Below are 7,432 nucleotides of genomic sequence, written 5' to 3'. Positions count from 1 at the left end.
GGGTTGGTGTGATAGCGCCTGACAAATCACACCAACCAGCCCTGAATACTCATTCATGGGGCTAACCGAGGAAGAACTCAAGGAAGGGGAAAAACAAGCACAACATAATGCCATTTCATAGATGGTATACTACGATAATGGATGTTCCACACATTATGGGGACAAGGAAGGCGCGGGATGGTCCCCGAGAGAATACAAAAAGTATGATCCATGCGCGGACCATAACCTAAAATACTGGAAACACTGGTTCAACAACACGTGCAAGATGCACAGGATGAAGAAAGTCACAACAGAATACTACCCACAGATGGATGGAACAAAGAAAGAGTTGGACGGAAAGAACGCTACGAAATGGCAGAGGGTGGGGGCTTTGAGGATGAGTCCTAAGAGGAGGGGAGCGCAAAATTCATCTACGGAAACCAAACCGGATACCAGAAGCCTGCACATGGAAATCGGAGGACTCTGGAAACAACTTGACCAGGCTGAGGCCACAATCATGACAAACCAAAAAACTATCACAGAGCAAAGACAACTAAACGACAGTCAACTATGCATGATCAAGATGGCAAACCACACCTTGGAAATGCTGAAGATAAGAAGGTGGGAAGTGGATGACAGGTTCACTGGGCTTCGGAGGTCACTGCCAAATATGAACTATTGAAACTTGAGGATAAAGCCTGATAGGACTCAGGCTTAGGGGGAGAGGAGCTAATGTCACGAACGTGGCATAGTATGGAAAAGGTTTTCACATGACTTATGATTAGGAGTTATAGGTAGATTATTCTTTCATGCATATGACTCATTTGGGTCATATGACATATTACATTATGATTTGTTATGTTTCACACATGACTCGATTATGAGTCATGAGACATGCACCTGGCAAGCATGCCTTGCGAGTGTGCCTTGTGGGTATACCTTGTGCATATGATTTATGTTTTGCACATGACCTCATTATGGTATAATGAGTTTCATGCATATGACTTATTCAAGTCACATGACTTGTTTATTATGTTATGATTGGTTGATGAGTTTTCACACAGGACCTTGCTATGATGTCATGGTTTTAGAGTGTGTAACCACTTTGGTCACATAATTAGTTTGCTATGATTTGGTTTCGCACATGTGACCACTTTTGGTCACATAACTATGGATGGGAGGAACACTATATAAGGAGGCCAATGCGGATGAGAAGAATAGGTTCTTCACACTTTGTTCTAAGTACCGTTCCTCGTCCTTGGCATCATTTCACCCCAAGTATTTATTTCGCACTCATGATGGGCCTTGATGCCTTAGATTCTGGGGGAGATATCTGAGTTTGCTCAGTAGTTCCTGGAGTCCTTGATGTTGAGGTCCATTGACATTACTTGGCGTATTACTTGTTTGCTGCTCGTCTTGTTGCCTGCTTGTTATCTCACGATACTAGCACTTCGAGCTATTCATCACAGTCGCTTAAGAGCTCCTTTTGGTAAAATGTCTTTAGCTTACTGTCTATTATCTACTCATAGGTTTCATGTTCGATTGGGGGGATTGAACCTGGCATTTGGGGGGATCTCTCGTGTCGTTCGCTAGGCCAACTCATGTTTCTGGTTGGGCTTTAATTGAGTTCTTAGTTCTCATGACACAAAACGCCCTTGGGTTAGACTGATGACTTTTCCAAGTGCAACTTATCATACCTGCCACCTTAGTCTTCAGATAGCAGTGCGGTACCCGCCCGGCCCCTACTCGTTAAACTTTTGTTTCTATGGTCGGAATTCTACGATGTTATTTATCGCCATTCCTTTGGAGTTTTGTCCTTACAGCATTTACAGTAATTCAGTCAGGTGTCTCCTCCTCACCTCGGTGGGGATGGCTTTGACCCTGAAAAATATTATCTCCTGGTGTGGTTTTCCATTGCTGCCTCAGGTGGTGTGGGATGATTAGCTGCCAGATACTCACGTTGTCTGCGTGTTTGGGTGGTTCAGTTGCAGATCATGGTTGGTGGCTTTACCCATTGCAAATGGGGCCTACCTTTTGTTTGTCTGCTTTTGTTCAAGTGCCCTCCCCCTTAATCTCACATCAGTTGGGGGTCCCTCTTGCTCTTTATTCAGTCTATGCTAGTTGCCAGACCTGTCGGGCTGGCTTCGGCTGGCTTTGCCTACTCTTTCCCGACTTGCTTGGACTTTGGCTTGACTGGGTTAAATGGTGTGGCTGGTGTCTGTGCCTTCGGGTATTGGTACTGCCTTCTTTGTGGCTCCCGGCTGTGGCTACTGGGTCCCCCTCGACTATAGGATGCTGGGGATTGGGGCTCTATTGGTGTGGCCAAGACTAGTGGTTGCCTGATGGGGTTTGGTATGGACTGTCCTGTAGCTATAGGATGGTTAATCCGTCTTAGGTGTGGGAGGGCAGGATGGGCTCTGTGACATCTGGTGTGTAGGACTTTGGGGGGGCTGATTGGGGGGGGAGAGGCACTTGCGAGTCTGAGTCAGGCCTGCACCAGGTTGGGCGAGGTCTCATTAAGTGTTTCCAGTCTGGCTTGGGCTGTTGGGTGATGCTGCTCGGTGCTGTAAAGCTCCCTGATGGACCGGCTGGCTCATGGCCACCTCTGCAGATAGTAGGTTACGACTACCTGCTTGGACTTGTTTGGGTCTTTTGTGCTGGCTTTTGTGCAGTTTCTTTGGTTTCTTTGGCTTGGCTACCAGTTTGGCTGGAGGGGGCATGGCACCACGGATGGGAGATAGGCTCCACTGACCTGTGCGGTCTGTCACCACCTTTATGTATTTCTTTTGTTTAAAGGTTGTTTTGTTTGGGGGATAGGCAGCGGGTCCAAGTCCTCCTCACCGGTATGCTCTTTGGAGGCAACTGGCAAAGTGGGTTTACAGGGTCGATGTAATGTATTTGCAAGGTGCTAATTACCTTATCGGTAATAGATACCATAGTTGGCTGGTGGCCTGCTCTTCTAGAGAGGAGACGAGAGCTGAGAACCAAAGGACGTTTTGGGAGTGTACTGCGGAACAAAGAAGTAACCGTACAACCAAGTATATTGAAATACTCTCTGTCGAAGTCTGCCTTTTCTATCATAGAAACACGCTGTCTTTAAATACACAAATCTGTTCATGTCTGGCATAAACGAAACTAATCAAAGGTCTCAATCAATAAACTTTGGTAAAACTAATTAAGTATCAAAGCGATACTTAAAACAAAACATAAAACAAAACTAAGTATAAAACAAACTAAGTATTAAAGTGATACTTAAAACATAACACAAAACTAAGTATCAAACGATACTTAAAACAAACTAAGTATCAAAACGATACTTAAAACATAATACAAAACAAAACTAAGTATCAAAGCGATACTTAAAACATAACACAAAACAAAACTAATAACTGAGTACCCAGACCGGTTACATTCCCCAAAACAAATCAACTGTTTAATTAAACAAACAAAACCTAATAATCATCAAAAGCGGAGTCTGAGAAACTAAAGGCTTCAGTTTCCGCTATCAGTTTTTCATCATATATCTCACACCAGGGAGAAGAGGAAATCCAAAGAAAACATTGATAGTTCAAGAAATATGGGTCACAGTAGTCCCGAATACCAGATTCATGCCGACCATGAACCCCAGCGTTTCTGCAATCCGGACAGTAGTTTATTCAGAGGATCGTGAAGTAGTCTTCAAGTTGGATAGCATTGGGGTTCAACAACAGTCTAACAATCTGTTGTCGCACCCTCACATTGAGTTCCATATAGTTTGACATTGTAATGGTATTTGGATAGAGGACGGTAGTCAGATAAGGTTATCAAGAGCCTATTGCATAGCCTGGTTTTCCTCATCGTTGCTTTTGAATTCTGACTCAAAGTAAGGTACCCAAAACCCATATCTAGCTTTGAGTTCCTCATGCATTCCCTCAGTCTCTGGCATCGTAGGTGTCTAGCACGTGGTGATGTAATTGATTGTTGGGAAGAGGAATTAATTTGGCATGTTGTCTTTCCACCAATCATTTACCATATCCATTGCGTGCTCCAGTCCTTCTAGCGGTTCCCAGATGTTTTCACTCATTAGGTATCCTTTCCATTTAACCAGGAACTCTTCATTCCCATGCCACAGGCAGTGGTCTCGGATTTCTTCAACTTTCTATTCATATTTCTTATCAATGATGATAGGGGCAGGTCGAGAGTGGATTCTTCCAGGGAACTTGGAGTCATCATTTGGGTGGCATTACTTGACAGTAGAGGCATGGAAAACTGCAGTATTACGGCGGTACTTGCTTCTATCTATCTAGACAGTGTAGTTTACCGTATGCTTATCAAAGGATAAGACCTTGAAAGGTCCTCACCATCAGGGTTGTAGTTTCTTGCTGCGTCCAACATTGGTAATAAACATGTTTCCATGTACTATGAGTATATTGTCTGGTGGAATCGGGACATGTTTGTATCATGGCTTTTGAGCAGTAGTGGTACTCTGGAATCGGGCAGCTTTAATAGCTTGGAAGGCATCATATAGTATTTCTTGATGGCAGTTTAGGCGGTCATCAGAGGCAGGGACTGAGGAGTTCATGAATAGGGTTGAAGGTAGGAGGGTGTATTGACGGTTGAAGATTGCCTTGCATGGAGACATTCTCAAGGTATCTGAATATCCTGCATTAATATATGCAGCAAGCACAATAAGTGCTGGTTCCCAGTTCATCTGTCGTTCATTGAGCAGATTCCTAATTCCAGTCTTGACTTCGTAGATCTTTCGTTCAGCTTGGCTAGTAGTCTCATGATGTTCCGGAGTAGCTAGAATATGGTTTATTCTGAGGGAGGTTAAGGTTTACTTCCAGAATCTGGCAGTGAAACGGGGATCAGCATTACTGACAATAGATAATAGGTACCCATGGGGGGTAAATAGGTATCGTTGGAGGTTATTCCAGGTGTCTTTGGAGGAATTAGTAACCTTCATTGGTATCAGCCATGTGTATCCAGAAAACCGATCCACAGCTACCAAGATAGTGTCATGTCCGGTGGACTTGTTGAATGTTGCTGTGAAATCAAGGGCATGGGATTTGAATATTTCGCATAGTGGCTGGAGAGTCTGCGCTTTTCCTTCATGGATTTGTGTTTGTTCCATATTTGCCTGGCAGAGTATATATTGTTTAATGCAATCGTGGACGTTCTTTCACATTTCAGGTCAATAAAGATATTCTGAGACATATTGGAGGTTGCGGTCTGCACTACAGTGTCTTATGATGTGGATTTCGGTAATGACATATTCCCTAATAGTCATTCCATTGACATATGGCCTTTGGGGATGTATAGGCAACGTTTAACATAACGGGTGCTGGGATAGACCATTATATTGGATATGTTGTACGGGGCAAGGTCTTCATGTCTGGAGCTATGTATAGCTTTGAAGTAGATCGGGTCATGGCGATATCCTCTATTATTTGGCTTCGGAAAGAAGAGGTTAATTCTTCTGTAGTTGAACTAATATCTCATTCATCCACAATGAGAGATCCTCTTGTTGGTTTGATAGGGGCTTTGTAACGTGTTTGTAAGATGCTAATTACGTTATCGGTAATGGATACGATAGTTGGCAGGTGACCTGCTCTTCCAGAGAGGAGGCGAGAGCTGAGAACTAAAGGAGGCTTCGGAGCAGTACTGAGGAACAAAGAAGTAACCGTTCAACCAGGTATATGGAAATACTGTTTGTCGAAGTCTGCCTTTTCTGTCGTAGAAACAGGCGGTCTTTAAATACCCAAATCTGTTTATGTCTAGCATGAACCAAACTAATCAAAGATATCAACAGATACACTTTGGTGAAACTAATTAAGTATCAAAGCGATACTTAAAACAAAACATAAAACAAAACTAAGTATTAAACGATACTTAAAACAAACCAAGTATCAAAGCGATACTTAAAACAAAACATAAAACAAAACTAATTGTCAAAGGATACTTAAAACAAACCAATAACCGAGTACCAGTACCGGTTACATTCCCCAAACTAAAACAACTGTTTAAACAAACAAAACCTAATAATCATCAAAAGCAGAGTCCGAGAAACTAAAGGATTCGGTTTCCGCTATCACTTCCTCATCGTAAGTGTCACACCAGGGACAAGAAGAAATTCTAAGAAAACATTTAGACTCAAAGAAATGTAAATCACAATAGTCACAAATACCAGATTCGTGTTGTACATCAACCCAAGCATTGTCGCAATCAGGACAGTAGTCTATCCAAAGGATTTCGAAGTAGTTTTCAAGTTGGATAACATCGCAGTTCAACAACAGTTCAACAATTCGTTGTCGCAGTCTCACCTTGAGTTCCACATAGTTTGACATCGTTATGGTATTCGGATGGTGGATGGTAATCAAATAAGGTTGTCGAGAGCCTGCTCCATAGCTTGATTTTTATTATGACTCCTTCTGAATTCTAACTCAAAGTATGGTGCCCAAAACCCATACCTATTTTCGAGTTCCGCATGCCATCGCTCAGTCTCTGGCATTATCGGTGTCCAGCACATAGTGATGTAATTGATCATTGGAGGCAGGGATTCGTTTGGCATGTTGTCCTTCCACTAATCATTCACCATTTCCATTGCGTGCTCTAGTCCTTCTAGTAGTTCCCAGCTGTTTTCGCCTGTTGGGTATTCTTTCCATTTGACTAGGAACTGATCATTTCCATGCCAAAGGCGCTGGTCTCGGATTTCTTCAACTTTCTATTCATCTTTCTTATCAATGAGGATAGGTGCAGGTCGAGAGTACGTTCTTCCAGGGAACTTGGAGTCGTTATTAGGGTAAAATCGCTTGACAGCAGAGGCGTGGAAGACTGCAGTGTTGCTGCGGTACATGCGTCTATCCATTTGAACAGTGTAGTTTTCTGTATGCTCGGCAAAGGATAAGACCTTGAAAGGTCCTCGCCATCGGGGTTGTAGTTTCTTGCTGCATCCAACATTGATAATGAACATGTTTCCATGTACTATGAGCATATCGCCTGGTGGAATAGGGACATGTTTGCATCATGACTTCTGAGCAGTAGTGGTGCTTTGGAATCCGGCAGCTTCAACAGCTTGGAAGGCATCATTCCGAATTGCTTGATGGCGGTTTAGGTAATCATCTGAGGCAAGGACTGATGAGTTCTTAAATAGAGTTGTAGGTAGGAAAGGGTATTGGCGGCTGTAGATTGCCTTGTATGGAGACATTCCCAAGGTGTCTGAAAATCCGGCATTGATATATGCGGCCAGCTCAACAAGGGCTGGTTTCCAGTTGGTTTGTCATTCATTGATCATGTTCCTAAATTCAGTCTTGATTTCGCGGATTTTTCGTTCTGCTTCGCCATTAGTTTCATGATGTCTAGGAGCAGCCATAATATGGTTGATTCTAACGAAGGTCAAGGTTTGCTTCCAGAATGCCGCCGTGAAAGAGGGATCAGCATCGCTGACAATAGAATATGGGGTACAACATGGGGA

Source organism: Tuber melanosporum, assembly GCF_000151645.1.
Source record: "Tuber melanosporum whole genome shotgun sequence assembly, scaffold_266, strain Mel28".
Classification (NCBI taxonomy): Eukaryota; Fungi; Ascomycota; class Pezizomycetes; order Pezizales; family Tuberaceae; genus Tuber; species Tuber melanosporum.
Note: the sequence above shows the minus strand (reverse complement) of the source record.